This window comes from Corvus kubaryi, unplaced genomic scaffold (assembly GCF_017639235.1).
Source record: "Corvus kubaryi isolate FWS band 111438036 unplaced genomic scaffold, C.kubaryi_AGA036_p1.0 split3-37296, whole genome shotgun sequence".
Taxonomy (NCBI): Eukaryota; Metazoa; Chordata; class Aves; order Passeriformes; family Corvidae; genus Corvus; species Corvus kubaryi.
Genome location: NW_024582086.1, coordinates 1,431,380 through 1,449,410, shown reverse-complemented (window position 1 = coordinate 1,449,410; position 18,031 = coordinate 1,431,380). Strand labels below are relative to the sequence as shown.

The 18,031-nt window shown below is 37.8% G+C and overlaps 1 long non-coding RNA gene across 1 annotated transcript; it reads right to left on the bottom strand.

Moving 5' to 3' along the window:
• Positions 1 to 1,390: 1,390 nt before the first annotated feature.
• On the bottom strand, positions 1,391 to 17,576 carry LOC121658417. The gene is made up of 2 exons (XR_006013961.1): positions 17,463 to 17,576; positions 1,391 to 10,378 (listed from the first exon to the last, which is right to left on the bottom strand). It is a non-coding gene; the product is annotated as an uncharacterized LOC121658417 (long non-coding RNA).
• Between the last annotated feature and the right edge of the window lie 455 nt (positions 17,577 to 18,031).

The following is an 18,031-nucleotide window of genomic DNA, read 5'->3' as shown; positions in this document are numbered from 1 at the left end:
AGGTATTTGCAGTGAGTCCACCAGACAGAGAACACTGTTGAGTCTGGTCCTTTAATAAAGAATAGTTCACAGGGCAACACCTTAGACTGCTGTCAACATTTCCGCAGTACCGGATCAGCCTGGGACAGTAGCCACAAGAGCATCCAGCCTACCAGAAAGCCCATTTTGATGTCTTTCTAAATGAGAGAGTGCATTCAAAAGCTTGGATGGAACTACAAAAAACCTGGTCCCTTCAGGACGCAGCAAGTAATCTTTCAAGTGTCTCCATGTCCCTCCCAACTCCAAACCTACCAGCAGCTGAACAGAAAGAGTGAAATCACCTAAGATGGCAGAGCTGATCAAACCTTGCTCTTATCAGAGGGAAGGCCCAAACCGGTTTTCTGTCTGCCTATCCCCTGCTGCAGAGACCTGCCTCTTGTTTTGCAACTGCTGTGAGTCTTCAGTGAGCTGCGAGTCCAGTGCTGACATGTGCTCACTTGTTCACACAAACCAGAGTGATGCTGTGCCATATCCTGCCACAATAACTCTTGCATCGAGTGAGGGGGCAGCCAGCCCTTTATAGTCCCACTGCTGACCTTGTTAAAAACATAAGGATGTTCTCTTTCCCCTAGATGCATGGTCCAGAAAATATTTGTGATCATGCAAATTTTGGAAGAGGTGTCAAAAACGAAGATAATTCTTGTTAGATGATGACGTATTTTTCTAATTATACTGATAAAGTTTGTTCTGTTAGTGTTAATACCTTTATCAGTATTTAGCATGCTGGCACTGTTGTTTAAAAAAAAAAAAACATAAAGAAACCCCATGGTAAAATGCAGTTTGTGAAAAATTGAAGTGTTTTATAGAAATTTTCCCCTAAAAAAAAGAAAGAAATGAAAGATTTTTAGCACATTTTCGGTTTTCTTATGTCAAAGCATTTAATAAATATGAAAACAGCTTTTCTTCAATTTATAAGTACATTAATGTGCTGTATATGTAAAGAAATTATATGACTAGATGTTTAATATTACACCCTTTGAGTTTTATAATAAAAGGAGAACAAAATGTTTTAATGGTGTTGACAGATACTTAGAAATTAGTGAAATTAGTACTTTTGGGTTTTAATTTCATGGTAAATTTTTTATTTTATGGTAAATATATGATTTTTATGACTTTTGACTTCGATATGAAGTAATATTTTTCTGCTAACTGCTAGGAATATTTTCAGAACATGAATCGTGTTTAATGAGTTTTCTTCACCTTTTTGTGAAGAAGTAACAACACACATATTTTCCCACAAGATGGCAGAGGCGAGTTGTGAAATTTATGGGCACAGAGGTATGGAGACAGGTGAAAAACTGAAAATAGACGATACAGGCTTGATAAACCAACAAGAATGAGGATATTATAGTCACAGGGAAAACTCCATCTTTAATTCACTTTTTTGTGACCAGACAGAGCAGTCTGTCTATTGTAAGTAAGATCATATACCATGGCTTTCCAATAGCAAGCCAAAATTGGCTACAAGATCTAATTACAGTTAGTTATCTAAGATTTTATTTTTATTTTAAATGAAGTGTTTTCAGGTACAGATTTCACTCTTACATACATATTTTTATATTCATATGGCTGAAAAGTGTTCATATATTAAGTCTGCTGTTAACTGAGTAGTTAGAACTCATACTTTATTTTGCCTAAAAAAAAAATTAAGAAGAAAAGATATTTGAAGAGACAATAAAGGAGATTAATTACAAGTGTAGTGATAAATACATATCAGAAAATTTGTATTTTATTAATAATCTTAATTAATATTTTATTATGCCAGATCTTGTTCTAAATCTCATTCAAACTGAAATTAAAACCCCTGTAAGTAATGAAATACTGCATAGCAGGGAGTTGCCATAAATATACAGTAAAGAGCTTGTTCAGTCATGAGAGGAACCATCATCAGTGGGCAATGATCTTTACTGTTCCTAACTGAGAAATACAAGTACGTTTTTCACACTACTTTCATAAAAATCCTGCAATTCTTTTTATTTTGGTTTCATTTAAGCTCTGCAAGAAAGCGAGTGGAGTACGAAAGCCAAAACAGCAAATCCCAAGCTTTAAGTAAAAGCTGGGGTTTTTTTCCCCTGTTTTGTATGAAGCAGTTTGGACTGCGTGTCTCTCTCTACACATATATGTGTGTGTGCACACCTCCTGCGATCCCTCTGCCTATTTCCAGCTTTTCCAACCCTGTTTCCCAAAAGGATGTACACCTATGTTGCTAATTATGAGTACTACTTTACCATGACAGTGCAAAGAATGACCATTTTCTGAAGATGTTGGCGCAGAGTGAGTCCCCAAGTGGTGAAAACCATCAGTGGTGCAAACACAAGGGACAAGGCCAACTTGCAGCAGTTCAGGAGCTGTCCACATGAGTTTGGCCCTTCCAAAGTCACAACTCTCTATGATTTACTCGAGGTAATGTAAAGCCTTCCTGTGAGGTTTGCATGAGGAAATGTTTCATCCAAATGGATCCCAGCCGAAGTTAAGAATGGCCATTCAGAAAGCATGGCTTGGCCCCATCCAGCACATGCACTTGCTGGTAAAGGGTCACACTTGGATACCTGTGTCTTTCCAAAACACAAACGGGGCAGCTGGGGATGTCTGCTCCACAATGCAGCACGGAATTCTGGCTGAGACAGACTCTTGGTCCTTTCTTCTGACATCACAAGGTAAAGTTCCTACTTTGCAGCTTTCAGATGGGTTTCCAGCAAGGTGATATCACCTTGCCTTTCACAAGCAAGGGGAGTTGTCACACAGCCTCGAAGTCAGCAATGCAGCAAACTTGGGAGGAATGGATTGACTGTCTCAGCTGCTGTAGGGGGAACAAGGAGAAGCACGGTAGGCTGCAGGGGATGGGAAGAGCATGCATTGAGTCTTTGTATAGTTAAGTTTGCCTGTCTGTCCCTCAGTTGCTGTTACTCTGTTGGGTCTTTGAGAGTACTGTGGTTTACAGAAATGCATGTTTTGATGTCAGAAAAGACTGTTTATGTCATGTCCCGATTGTTGAACTAATATGGATGTTGCTTCTGTAAGATCTTGGAAAAGAAATTCCAGTGGGAAGGATGTTCCACAAGTCCCACAAAAAGTTCCAGCCTTAAGTGTTTAAGAGCTTTTGCTAATCTTTAGCATAGCTTTCCTTAACAATTATAATTTGTGTTCAAAATTTGTTGTTCTGACAGTGACTTACAGGAAGAACAAATGGTCATGATTATAAAAGAGATACATTTATTTGAGGAAAATTGCCTGTTCTTCTACCCTACATGTCTTTTTAAATTAACTTTTATTTTTTTTAATATGGTGCTTGGAACCAGATGTGGTATTTCTGAACTCACTGCTTCTGACTTTGAAGAAGGAGTTCCCAGCATTGCTTTGGCTGAAATGACATTTATTATAATTTGGAATTTTGTTTGGATTTTTTTTCACCTTTGACTACTGACCAAGTTCTCATTTGCTTTGTAATTGCTATGTCCATTGAACGCTTTGAAGGCTGATTTTTATTTCCTGTAGTTTTTTGATCTTGACTACCAAAGCTTCTTTTTTCTTAATGATATTTTATGTCTTTCCTGCTTTATGCAAATTCTTGTTAGCTCCATTTGCTAAGAGGTAGATTCCACCTCTGCTGAAATCATCAAGGTCTGCACTATTCTCATGAATGAAAGTTAAATAAAGTTATGAATACCTTAAAGCTAATTGATGTATCATGTAAATATTACATCAGCAAATACAAATAAGGTACAGACTTTATTCTGGCGTTCTCTAGGTATCCTTTAGTTTTAACCTGCTACTGAAAAAAAGTGACTATCAGGTATTTTTATGTTTTCAAAACATTTTGTTGCAACATAGACTGAGATGATTTTGTCTGCTCAAGTGAAAGCTTACTTTATTGATGTGGGGTTTTTGACTCATTACAGTGTCAGGTTGACACTGCTGTTTGAATGTCTCAAAGAAGAATGGGAAGAGTCCGATTCCCACAACACCCAGTTTTATTGCATTGGAGTAAACTGTGTTAATCTTTTTACATTCAGGTTGTTTGGGTTTTTTATATATGAGCACAAATCATAAGTATGCAGGTATATTCTCTCACTTTTCTGAGCCTTTTAGACTGGTTTTGGACCTTCAGATGTTGGAAAAGGCAGACAAAACAAGAAATTATGAAGCAATTTAGCTGTGTGATGGAGTTAAAAGCAAACCAAGCAGACCATAGTTCGTACAAATCAGTTTCACAGAAGTAAAATCAACTTGGCTCCTGAAATCAAGTGTCTGCAAGAACAACCAGAGAAGCTGAAATTAAAAATAATTCACCTAAAATGTATTTTCAGCTTGCTTCTGCCATGGTATCATCTTTTTGAGGTAAGACTTATCTTATCCAAATACAGACTTCCAAATGCAAACCACTAGTGCTCAAGTATAAATAAGAAACTTTCTTACCTTTTCCAAGTATACTCTACCATGTCTTAAAGAGTTTGAAAGTTCTATAGCTGTTGTGAGTTGACTTAAACTCTTTTGACTACATTGTCACAGAAGGAAAATATACTCATTAAAAAGTCACCATAAAATTTCACTTGGAAATACATTTTTATAAAGATCTGTATTCCTGACAAACTTGATACCATTACCACTTTTAGAAAGTACAGTCAAAGGATGCAGGAATAGGAGTGACTTTTTTGCTTTTGATTTTTCTAATTGTGAAAAGAAAGTGTAGCTCACATAGGAAGTTTCAGGTTGTTTGTGCTGTCTCACAAGCATGTGGTGGCTTGTAGTTAAGCATGACAGAACAAATGGAATTGGCATGTTCTTCTTTCAAAATGCTGGTGAGAAAGCTGGAATAAAAATTGAAGGGAATGGTAATTAAATGGATGATATAACAAATTATGTTACTTTTTAAATTCTCACCTGCACAAACAAGAACAGATGTTGCTTAGCTTTCCACATTTTTCCCACATTGGAGAATAATGTTATGTATAAACACCCAAAAAAACAATATGCAAAAGTGTCAATAATTCATGTTTGTATATTACTTGGTTTTGGAAAGAAGAAGGCTGAATCGAGGATGTAAGCCAGGTTCATATTGTAAAGAAAGTAAACAAATTAATTTAAAACACCTTTCTATTTTGAAAAGTAAATAAAATACATTATTTCGTGGGCATTTTCTTTATGTCAGCATCTCTTAGTTTGGGCCATTTACATATAACATTAAAATATTTCATGATAGGTGACTCCAAAAAGACCTTGGACCTGGAAAGCGAATTTGCCCTTTATATTTCACCAGAAACAAGGATTCTGAGATCATTGATTTTTCAACTATTCTGTTGATAACAGGTCAGAAGATCTGATCCATTCTCCCAGCTCTTTTCATATACTAATTGGAAAAAATAAAAGTATTTTGCTCAAATAACGCTACAAGCAGCTTTCTGAATACAAACAAGGAATAGAGCTATCAGTACTTTGTCCTTACTTTCTAAACTAGAAGTTTTATAAATAGCACAAACTAAAAAAGGAGGAAAAAAATTTGAAGTTCATATTACAGTGGATTCAACAGTTTTGTTTGACTTTCAGTTTACAGCTGAAGTAAAATGTTTTCTCTCTCCTTCAGGTACTCTCAGAATTTCAATCTTACTGAGAGTAGATCTGAGGTTTTTCCAAGAGCTATCTTCCTCTGCTTTAGAGGCTCCACATTTTTAATTACTGCTACAAGTTGAAGAAATTCACTTCAATATGTAAAAACTTCATGAGGTTCTGTAAAAAGACAGAGCAAAAAGACATTGTTGCCTCCAGAAGAGATTATTGCCCTCTCTGAGAAATGCTGCATGGAAATATATTTTTTAAAATTTAAATAAAACATATAATTAAAATTCAGGGACAATTTCACTTTTTTCCTTGGTTATTTTGAGTAAAGTATTTGCATTTATCAAACAGTTTTACTATCAAACTAGGCTACTCTGAAAAAGCCAAGAAAAAAAGCCAAACCACTTGCATTTAAATACTACAAATCCATTTTTATATCTGCCAAGTTTTGCTGGGCTTCACACCAAAATTATGTGAAACTACAAATTTCTTACTGTACCACTCTGACTCTCCAAGGATTAATTTAGAAAAGAGGAGTAAAAGCCCACATGTGTGTATTCTCTACCAAGATTCTTCCTTTAAAGTTTTGTTCTAACAGGTTTTTTATCTGTTTTCTATCTCTTTAGAGTTTTAGAGAAAAAAAACATTTAGCCAAAAGTTTCAGATCTTGCAGTGAACACCTGGCCATGAAATCCTCCTAAGTTTTAATCACAGTACCAGTGCAATAGTATGAGCTGTCTTTCACTTGTGATGAGGAATTTTTCCACAGTATTATCAATGTACAGCTCATGCAAAAATTCCTCATACAATTAACTTTTTTGACAACTGTTCTTTCCTTGCCTTCTTGACAGAGCAATTCAGTACGTTCCTTACTAATTATGACACTTAAGCACTTCAGAAAACACTTTTCATCTTCAAAGGTTTCTTCAGGCATTGATATTTGTTACGTGTTAAAACGTTGACATGGGTCAGGCAGAGAAACAGCAGCCTCTTTGTAGGAGCCGGCGAAGGAGTAGAAGGTTTTGGGACGTGGTTCTACTTGCAGTTGTCCTCACACAGCCTTTTCTGCTGCCAGGCATGTTTACATAGCCAATAATTTCACCCTGGCTTAGCCCCCAGCTGCCTGCCACAAGGTTCTACACAAAATAAAGCTGGACCCAAACCCCAGCCTGGATCCCACCATCTGCTTTCCGGGTGCACCAGGATCAGCAGATCCCTCCCACTGCATCCTGGCCACGGAACTGGCTGAACACCCTGACCACTGCTCCACCGTGCCCTGTGACATCCCTTCTCCTGGGTTTCCTTTTTCAAAACGCAGACATCCAGTGCTCCAGCGGTCACATGGAAGTAGAGCTCCGCCTTCAAACAAGTGGGGTCCCTGCAGCCCTTCTCATCTCCTGCAGAGGGTGGTAGCTTCTTTACGTAGACTTTGAATCTCACTGAGTTACACGATATAAGCCAAAAATAAAGTTATTACAGAGTATTATGCTCAAGCCATTTAATTGCAACAGCCAGAGTCACAAATCTTGATTTTGTAGTATATGTAGTAGTTAAAACCCTATGGGATAAAGTTTCAGGGAAATTTTATGGGGTTGTGTTTAATCTGCTGTAGCACACATACCACACAACACCTGCAATAAAAGAGTTGGATATATGGTTCAGTGAGCAGCATGACTGATATGTGAACCAGAAAGTCATAATATCAGGAAAGTTATTATTACCTAATCTCCTTTTTCTCCTTTGTATCTTATCACTGGACACATTATTTCTTTTACCAGTGCCTCAGTTTCTCTAACTGTACAGTAAAGAAAGTCACGCTTCCCAAAGTGCTCTGGACAAACTCAGTACTTAAAAATCTGTGGACAATTTGCAGATCTGTTTAAGAGCAGTGGCAAAACTTCGCAGGCAAAAAGATTTCTGCAGTTATGAGATATACCACAATATGAGACTCTGTGATTGCAAAAATTGCATTGACCTAATGGTCCTTGACACACAATTGTTTTCACACTGGCAGTACAAATCCAGTCAGACCTAACAGACCAAGCACTGTCCCCAAGGTAGCTACCAAACGTTGGACTAGTAATGACATATGCATCCAAATAAAAGTGGTTCCTTTCAATATGTACAGATTTTTCCTGATAATATAAAAGACTTCTGGCGGCTAAAATCCATATATATATTGACAGTTATGGACAGTCTCCACACAATTTTTATACAAATCTTACAGCTGAAGGGAAAACATTAGGAAAGAAAACAAAGCAAACAAGCAAGCAAACAATGCTTAAAACATCTAATTTTCTCTTACTGGGATGCAAACTATACCCTAAATTACACTGTATTTCCTTCAGAGCATAGTTTAAGCAACAGAAGTTTCATACCATCCTCTGAAGAACACAAAGAAAAGTTGTGTAGTTTGAAATATCAAAAAAAATCTCAGTATTTCCAATTCATTAAAGTCTAACTCATATATCTGGTTTATATCATCATTTTTGTGAGCTGTTGATCACAATACATCAGTCATTGCCCTCTGTACAGAAGATACACCAAATCCCTATTTTGCATTACCTTCAGTAGCATGTAGTTGTTCACTCTAAATGCTGAACCTGGACTTCTCTGTTCCTGACTGACAGCATCTCTGCAGAATAGTCCTGGTGGAGCTTTTATGGTGAAACAAAGTCTGTTTCATACTGACTGCTTTAAAATTCACTTTTTTTCCTCTGTCTTTGAATTTCCGTTGATTTGTGAGTGGAGGATTCTTTTCATGAAGTGTTGAGGGGCCCCTGCAAGGACTCTGATCCACAGAAGAAGGAGCTGGAGCTTTTTGATCAGTGGCTTTGTTTTCTGCTTGAATCCTGAATGTATCAGCTTGATAAGTTTTTTTGGTTTAAGTTTTGTTTTACTATGTTTCTCATTTTATATTCTCCATCCTAGTTAGCAGATGCTTTTGAATTCTGTGGCACTCCCAGGATAACTGGATGGATAGGGAGGCGGAGCTCTTTATTCTCAGAGATTTTTTGATATCAATATTGAATTTAGTGAATTCCACCTGCACTGTAAAATAATCTAGCATACAGAGGAGTAGGTACTGAAACACTCGTGTAGCTGTGGTTAGCACCAAAATGCACTGGGTAAGTAGTGGACCCAAGTCACCTGGTCTTCTAAGCTAATATGGGATGGTTCATCTGCACCCTAAAGAACTTTTCTAGAGATGACTGACTGGGGGTGCAGAGCATCCCACTGGCACTTGAAATATGCATGAAGATGTTTAAATTATGTATGGCATATTGCCCCTGTTTCCCACATTCCTTCACCAGGAGCTTGCTATACCCAAATCAGGGTACTCTTTGTTGGTTTCCCTCCCCTCCTCTTCTCCTGGGTGCACACAGATGCCCTGCAGGGCTCCAGTGTTGCCCTCTGGCTGTTGGCCAGCCCTGCCATGCCTCTGGGTGCAGATGGAGGGGCATCCTCTCCCAGACAGCCCCCTCCCACACAGGGGCAGTTTTCTCTGCTGATCAGCTCCTGAGCCCTGCAAGCTTTCCAGTGCCAGTAATATACACACTTGAAGATTCAGGGGAACATTAGAAACCTCACATTTTGCAGATCCTTGGAAGTATCTCAGAGGAGTTCAAGAGGAGTTCATTGACAACTTCTGAAAATCTCCCCAGAGTGGATGGTTACTGCCTGAAGGGCAGTTAAGCAACAGGGGAGACAATGAACTTAGTTTTAGTTGTGAAATATTTTTCTCTTTGATAAGGTTAATAATTTTAATGTGCAATTATATTTTCATTTGCAGTATGTAATATTCATACACTGATATTTTACTATCTCTAAAGAAATGTGTTTTGTTGTCCTGTATTGTATAGCTGTAGCCACTTTCTCGGACAGCTTACTAAAAAATTTCAAAAGGGAAGATTAGCCATTGTCTCCCTGCAGTGAAGTTAATTTTCAGCTAACCATTTGGGCTTTCTGAAATTTGCTCTAGGTCTGTCCTGGTGTTCATGTTTGGTCCCTTGCCTCAATTTCCCCATTACTTACTGTTCTCACAGGTTTTCAACTGCCAGTTTATCACATTAAGTGTCCTCCTGCACTTGTGGGCAATATAAAGTACAAAACTGTCTCTGGCTCCAAAATAATAGTTAAATATAATGAATTCTCTAAGCACTCTATTGAAATAAAACATTAATCTTCCACTTGTATCTACGCTGCAGCCTAAGCCATTGGTACATGACATTATTTCCAGTGCTGTAACATCTTCAAAAAAAAACTTTGTGAGTAAACCTTGTTTCACTGTTGCCTTAGTGTTTCTGAAAGCTAAAAGACAAAATCTGTTCCAAAAAGGCATTAAACTTCAGTGTCCAAAGAACACCTCTGAGACACAGACTCGGATCTGGCCCAAGGGCACCAGCTGGGTGCAAAGCTCCAAGGATGTCGAGGTTAAACTAGTTTACTCTGCATGGGCAATTATCCTAGTACAAACTACTCTTGACCAGAAGAGAGAACAAGCAGTTTTAGGAGACATCAGTAACAAAGTCCATACTGCTACACTGATAAGAAGGGAATAAACGAAAGCAGTTTCAATTAACAGAACTTCATCTGTATAAAATCTGTCAAGGGTGTCCCTCAATGATATTGACAGAATTACCTGCATACTATCAGCATATTAACTACAGTTGGCTTAACTCGTAAAGCTCTTACCTTCAGAAATGTTTCATACCTGCATTGCCAGTGGATGATCCAGCAGATCTCCACTCACGTCCCAGGAAATTAATCTTCTATTGCTAGGGATCTAGAATCCAAATCAACCAGAACTTAGAATTTGTCTTGCACTTGCACTCAGGTAACATTATTAGAAAATGGTAAGACAGGGAGAATTAACTTCCATGCAGAAAACTTGCCCATAATTTCCCTCCTTAAAAAGAGATGAGGAAATATACATTAGCATACTTTTGTCGCTGATATAAATACATATTTAAATGAAGGAATAGTAACAGCAAATGGGAAATGTAATTTGCAGTGAAAATCTTGTTTGAAGTAATCGTGGGGGTAAAAGATAGAAAAAAAGGAGAACATCTTATTTTACGGTGCTGAATTGGAAGTTGTGTGTGCATTCATTTCTGTGTAGTGTTTAGTATTAAAAGCCTAAAGTTTCTACTGTCTATTCCTTTAAATAATAGAACTATTAAGGCAGCACACATGCCAGGGTCTTTATTAGACTATAGGTAGTTCTATTCCAATGTAAATTTCAATACCATGAAATTGAGATAATTTTATTCATTGTTATCTCCTGCTTTTCAACATACCACACATGGGATCTTTCTTTTTCATGCACTTTTGCAGCAGTGAGCCTGAAGAAAACGCATGTTAAATATCTGGTGCCTTACAGGAGCTTTGATTCTTGATTTTTTCAGCTTTCACATCAAATTAAGTTGTTACAGCATAAAGTAATGAAAAGCAACATTTGTATTAAACTGTAGTTACATTTATTGATTGATGTTAAAACCCAGGCATTATATTTCCTTTCATTTCGGAAAATAGATGAAATTTGTTTAGCTCAATCTTTATTCTTTCAACAAAACCAAGAAAATTTTTCCAGTGTAGTCTGCAAACTGACTATCTATGCTTAGGAATAGAAAGACAACTTGGTGCTATGCTCCTCTTAAAGGTGTTTTTATCATGGCTTTTTACTTCTAGTCTCTACTCTTGTGCAAAGAGTTTTATTAAGCATTGTGCATCCTCATATGCAGCACCTCTGAGTCATAACTTACATACTTACCAGAAAGAAAGGTTAAATATGCATGTACAAAGCTATCTATCAGAAACAAAGAACCCCTGCACATCTTGACATGTTTTGCAACAAGTTCAAGGACTTCTGCAATATGATAAATTATAGTTGTGAGCAGTCTTTTGGCCTCTAGGATCTGCAGAGAGTGAAAGCTAGGGGAGAAAAAGAAGAACTGGAGTCATGTGAATTTGGCAAGTAGACAGCTTTTCTGGAAGTCCTACACCAGCCCTAGTGGGAGCAATAGGATTTCCTTTGGTTGGCCTTTTGTGTTCTGTGAAGTCAGCACTCCTTCCCCTCCTAGAACAAGGGGGATGGTCTCTGGAATTACACAACCTCCTTAAGAATGTCTTTTATTTTGAGGTCTACAGCAGATAAAGAATAATTTGATATCTGAAATCACTGCCTGTCTTGTTGTCTGTTATTGGCTCCCAGTTTCTGCCTGTATCTGTATCTGTAAAAGTCTTTCAGGACAAAGGTCATTCCGTGTATATACACCATTTCTTAGGCTTGCCTCACTTCTGGCTGCTCTCAGGGATGAGGCTATAGGCCACGTATTCTTGTCCAAAAGGTATTTACATTCTTACAAATATTAAGTTAGTGATGGAAAAACAACTTTTTGGTTTTGTGCTTGTGCAACAACTATCCAGATACGAAAATAATCTGTGAAAATATTTCTTAGGCACCTGAGTAGCAATCACTGGTGTTTCAAATAAGTGCTACTAGTACATTGGTGTCAGAGAGGTATTTATATATCTTTAATCATCCTAGTGCCTTTTAATTGTGTAGTGCTTAGCTAACTTTTTTTCAAAGGAAAGGTATCATTCAGGCTCAATTCCATCTTAGGTAAACTTCATCAGGAGTAAAGTTTTTCTAGCAGATGCAAATAGGACAGTTCTATGTCCTGGTGTGGTGTGTGACTTCACCAGAAAGATGAAAAGGCAGATATTGTGGACCCACTGCTATCCTTGGACCATCAACATGTCACCAGCTTGAGACCTCCTGCCAACTCCTGGTGGCCTCAGTGCCTGTTTGTGAGGTGCTGTCTGAAATCTGGTACGGGGTGAATAATAACTAAATCATTATAGTAATTTCTAACTGTCCCTACTGAAATACCATGTGGATGTTGCACTGCACAGATGAAAAGAGAGGACCAGTTCAGAATTACTAGTCTTCCATTTGTGATCAAAACTAGCTACAGGTTCATTGTCCCCCAGGGCACAAAGCTAGTTCATTAACCCCCTGCACTAGGCAGACTTTGCACTGACACCTTGTGCTAATGATTTCTCACGCAGAACCTGTCATTCCAGGCAAGAAGCAGGTTTGTGTCCTTGGAGTTGGAACTAGAGAAAATGTCATTGTGATTTAAGCAACAGTGATCAAAAGTAGCTAACACAAATCAGTAGGACTGAGTTCCAAGCCTTTATACTAATCCAAAATAAGTAAAGAACACCATGTTCAAAGAAACGGTTTTTGTATAAGACTTGACTTTTAAGTCTGTGCGCAAAAAATATTCTTTTTGATCTGAGTTCAGTGATTTTCCTCACTTATCTAAAAAGAGTTAGCAACACAGGTAGTAAATGAAGCTTGAATATAGAACAAAACCATCACTAGACAACTGTTTCTTTATGGTTTTACCAGCTCAAGAAAGAACCATATTGAGAAACTATTAATAGTGCTCTTAGAGCATTTATTTATTAGATTATTGTGTCTAAGAGAAGCAGGGGGAGAGAGGTGATGGACTCTGGGCCATGTTTTGCCCTTAGTGTTGAACTCCTGTGACTGGCAAGAGCTTGGACTGTCACTTTTTTGGCTCTCATGATAGTTGCACTTAAAGATCATTTGTGCTTTTACCATGAGCGTGTACCATGTTAATGGTACATTTCCAGATACATTTACAAATCCATATGGAGACTAAGGAGGTGACAGAAGAGTTTCTACCCTGTATACTGTGGTGCTGAAGAATCAAAATTCTGACTGGGTTTCAGAGCAAATATGGCATGTTGGAAAGTAGGAATTAAATGTAACTTTCTGTGACAGTTGGAACATCCTTAAATGAATTACAGATTAAATATCTGTACTAAAAAGTTACTGAGTAGCAGCCTCTGCATTGTTGTTAATTGCTAATGAATCAAGCTATGCACTCCCTTCCAGACATTCAAACATAGAACTGGCCATGGAGTTTATACATGACAGATTTTGTAACTTAACAGGTATCAAAGAATTTCGGGATTTTGGACTCAACCAGTTTTTGGTCAACAGACATTTCTGTAATGTTATGTTTGCATATTGCTACTAAATATTATTATAAGGATAGGAAGCCAAATAGGAAAAGGCTACAGCTCGTCTTTTCTTTGTTTCTTTGTCTTTTATAGGTGTGAAGTTGTACATTGTACAGCTACTTCTTCACTTCAACCAAGTCTTGCCATGTTTCCCTAACTAATCATGTGCAGTCTGAGTTATATAACTCCTCCTGGATTTGCTCTGATTTATTAATTTTCTATTTTCTCTAGGACTTTAAATCAGCAGGGGATATACAAATCACAAAAAACCATTTACTCAAAACCAAATTTTGAGCTCATTGGAATAAAACTCTATATGTACAAAAATAAAGCCTTTGGATAATATTCAGAAAAGAAGGACACGTGAAATTTCACAGTGAAGCTGATCTGTGGTGGGTGGAAGTGCTTGTTTTAATAGCAAAAAATATGGCAATAGCTGCACTGTGCAACCTGTACTCTAGAGGAAACAGCATAAATATTGTAATGCCCAGTCATTCAGCAGGAAAAAGAGTAACATTTTCCAAATGTGCTACTTCTTTATTCAAACTGCCTTCCATTTTGCAGTGATATCTTCTTCTCTCTGCTTGCCTAGCTGTGGTTCCCACCCAAACACAATTCTCTGGGAAATAAGTTGTTGCAACAAATCCCCTTTATAAATAGTAATCCAAAGCTTTGTCTCAAAGAATACCAGGACAGCTGTCAAAAGAGGTGAGATTCGTTTACAAAGAGAACACGGAGATGTAAATGGATGAGGTAGGAGCAATGGGAAAAGGAAGCATGGTGTCTAAAGGTTAATGTACAGTGTAACAAAACACGCAGGGGACATTTCAGGGGAAAAGTCAGAGGCATTTGAAATATGAGAAACTACATCCAATAAATCATATGAATTACTAGGTCATGAAATTTTGAGAAACTTTATTTTTATTCTAGAATAGCAACTGCTCTGGCTTGGAGAGAATTTTCTTTTCTATTCAGCAATAGAAGATGCAAAAATGTTTACTTTCAGCTTGTATTGGAGGATGGCAACTACTTCTATTCTTTTCCAAATGTTTGCTGTTCCTGTACCAGCACAAAGATGTATAAAGCTATAAAAAGTAGTCTACAGTCATGTGATACCTATCTTCTGAGATCCCACATGATTCATGTTTATGGTGACTTAAATTGGTATAGTGATTTAGTGTGATGCAAAAAAATACTTCCCTGGGCTTACACTTAAGGGTAAATAATCAGCCCCAAATTACATTACTGACTCCAAGTGAATTATTTTTAGTTTCTATTTTGGTAACTACTCTGGTGATTAACACCTAGGAAAACACAAGTACAGGGAACAATCCATGGCAACTTGATACTCAGTTTTCAGCTCTCGAACATGCAGAAAAGCAATTAGATTTTCTTTATGTTTTTATGCTGTATAATAGCATTAGTGCTCTCTAAGTCAAGCATTTCCTGGCAGCTAATGGTGGGTTGGGTTAAGAGCCCCTGGGTTTATCTTAGACCTTTTACTCTTTCAGCCAGTCATTAGCAACCAGGAAATGTTTGACTCAGGGGTCATTATTGCTTAAATATTGCCTTTAAAGCTTCTCATTACTATCAATTCATTTTGCTTTTGTGCTGTATTAGCAGGCATAAGTAGTAATACTAATAAGTATAATAACAAATTAGGCCAGGGACAGGGCCAAGACAAATTATTTTCTACGTATTTCTAGTTTAGGGTTGGATATTGACACTGTAATAAATTCAAACAAGAAGAATAAGTATCAAATGACTACTAGAAGAGAAGAGGCAAAATGAGAAAAGGAGAAAAGAAGAGGGAGAAGCAATTTCATGGCAAGAGAAAAAAAGACAGTCAGAGGGAAAGAGTAGCATAATGCCAAAGTCTTGAGAGAGGAATTTTGCATTCCTGCCAATGAGAAAAGGTACAAGGATATATTGCAGTGTGCCAAGTAATTGCACATATTTCATCACCAGTATCCTCTTTTTGCATTTTCAGTTTTATATACACAAACAATGACTTGTGGCTCAAGGCTGCAGTACAAATATTAAACAGTAGAAATATTAAAATCTCTTTGATGTAGTCACAAGTTTCCTGCAAGAGAAGACCTCATCTGAAATTCCCAGAAGCAAGCAAAAATGGAATGTTGCCTCAGTGTAAACTAAAACTTTATTCCTTTTTCACCTGGTGAGATTGCAGCTCAGTTTCTAATCAGCCTGAATCCATTATCATGCATATTCCTTTCCTCCATCAGTTATCTTGTATACTCAGTCTTTCAGCTTCTCAAACTATCCTATCATTTGTTGCCTGGAAGAGAAGCTGACCCCGACCTGGCTACACCCTCCTTTCAGGGAGCTGTAGAGAGCAGTACGGTCTCCCCTGAGCCTTCTTTTCTCCAGGCTAGACAACCCCAGCTCCGTCAGCGGCTCCTCATCAGACTTGTGCTCCAGACCCTTCCCCAGCTCTCTTGCCTTTCTCTGGACACACTCCAGCACCTCAGTGTCTTTCCTGTAGTGAGGGGCCCAGAACTGGACGCAGCACTCTAGGCGCCGTCTCAAAAGTGCTGAGTGCAGAGGAACAATCACTATTGCTGATACGGACCAGGATGTCCTTGGCCTTCTTGGCCATCTCAGCACACTGCTTGGTCATATCCAAAAATACAAAAGGTTGCATGCTTTTGACTGCCCCTTTATTCACAGCCATCAAAGAAAAGCACTGCAAGCTGAAGACACTGTAGTACACAGAGCACCCCCCTAAGCAGCCACCAGGCTACTGTTGAATTCCTAGCCCCTGTTTTTCACTGCCTTCACAACATTTTGTTCACTTCAACATGTGCTCATATAAATTGTCCCTGAATGAGTCAGTGTTCAGCAGTGAGACCTCCCACTGAGCTGCATTTTAGTGAAGCACTTTTGTGAGCACTCAAGCTCATCAATATTTCAGTAAACTTTGGGCAAATGTATTTCTAAGTTATTCTGGAAGCAGACTGAAAGTTGTGCTTAAATTAACCTTATATAAGTTAAAAGCACATTTAGGCATCTTGGATATCAAGTCTAAAATAGTCTGTTACTACTTGTGAAAAAAAATAAATGGGAGAAAGAATTATTTCTTTAAACATCAATGTACCTAGTCTGGAGACCATAAAGAGTATACTACCTTCAATCCTATTTATTTGATTACATTATGTTATCACTACAAGCCTCACTCAGAACTGACAAGATCTATTAAGCTAACCCTGTAAGTTATCCTGCAAAAATAATTGGAAGCCATAATTATCTAAATTTAAATTTGATGTCTACAGGTACATGCTACAAACAGGACCCTAGTTGAGTTTCAACCTCAGGTGAAAGTTGCCCTAAAGAAAAAGTGAAAATGTAGTATAATAAGATGATCAATACTTTCAAACTGATGCATTTTAGAATTAATTTCAAGTTAAATTAATTAACTCAATATTATGAGGAAAATGACTCAATATTTTGAGGAAAGATACATTCTGGGTAAGGAAAATAGTGTTGCCCACAAATGAAAATTCCATTCTATAGATCAGGAATAAAACTGGGGTTCCAGCCAACACCTGCAGAAGGTATGGTTCCCTGAGCTCTGGATTTGAAACAGATACATTTATTCCTAACTGTATTTAGCCTTTCAGAAGTAGTATATGTATGAAACTCTCATAAGTTTGGGTTTCTCCATCTTAAAGACAGCAAGAAAAACACCCACCTGAATTAGTAAACTGCACTGAGACATAACTCCCTCAGTGCTTTACTGGATCAGTTTTCTAATTAAAGAAAGTAAATCTTAGTAGCTTTTAACTTACCACAATGTTCAGAGTTCCAAACAATTGTCTTGAACCCATAACCTATCTCAAACCGACACTGCAAGACCACTAAGGTTGTGAAGTCTAGTGTTCAGAAAATGAGGAACTACTGGAATAAAGTTGTCCCTGATATTTGCATTCACCTTCCTTATGCATATGCATTACCTTGCAATCCTTTCTTACGTAACAGCACACAAGCTGTTCCACGGGGTGCCTGACTCAGTCAGGGAAGGGTAATCATTTGGTATTCCCTTTTATCCTCACTGGAAAGGCTCCAGGCCTCACTTAATCATACAACAGGAAACCATCAGTGAATTAAAAGTTAGTAATTCCCTCACTAATATTTCTATAGTAATTTCTTTATGGTGTCTAAGACTGCGATTTTTAAAAAATATGTTTAGATATTTGTTCAGACTGCCAGTAACCTCCACAAAATTTTCAAAATTGTCTTTGTCACAAGGCTCTGCAGCAATCGTAAGCATGCGTGTGGTGGTCACCTCTGGTAGGAGTTACTCAGAGCATCCGTCCCTCCCCTGCTGCATTGGAGGAAGATTTGCTCTCCTATGGTA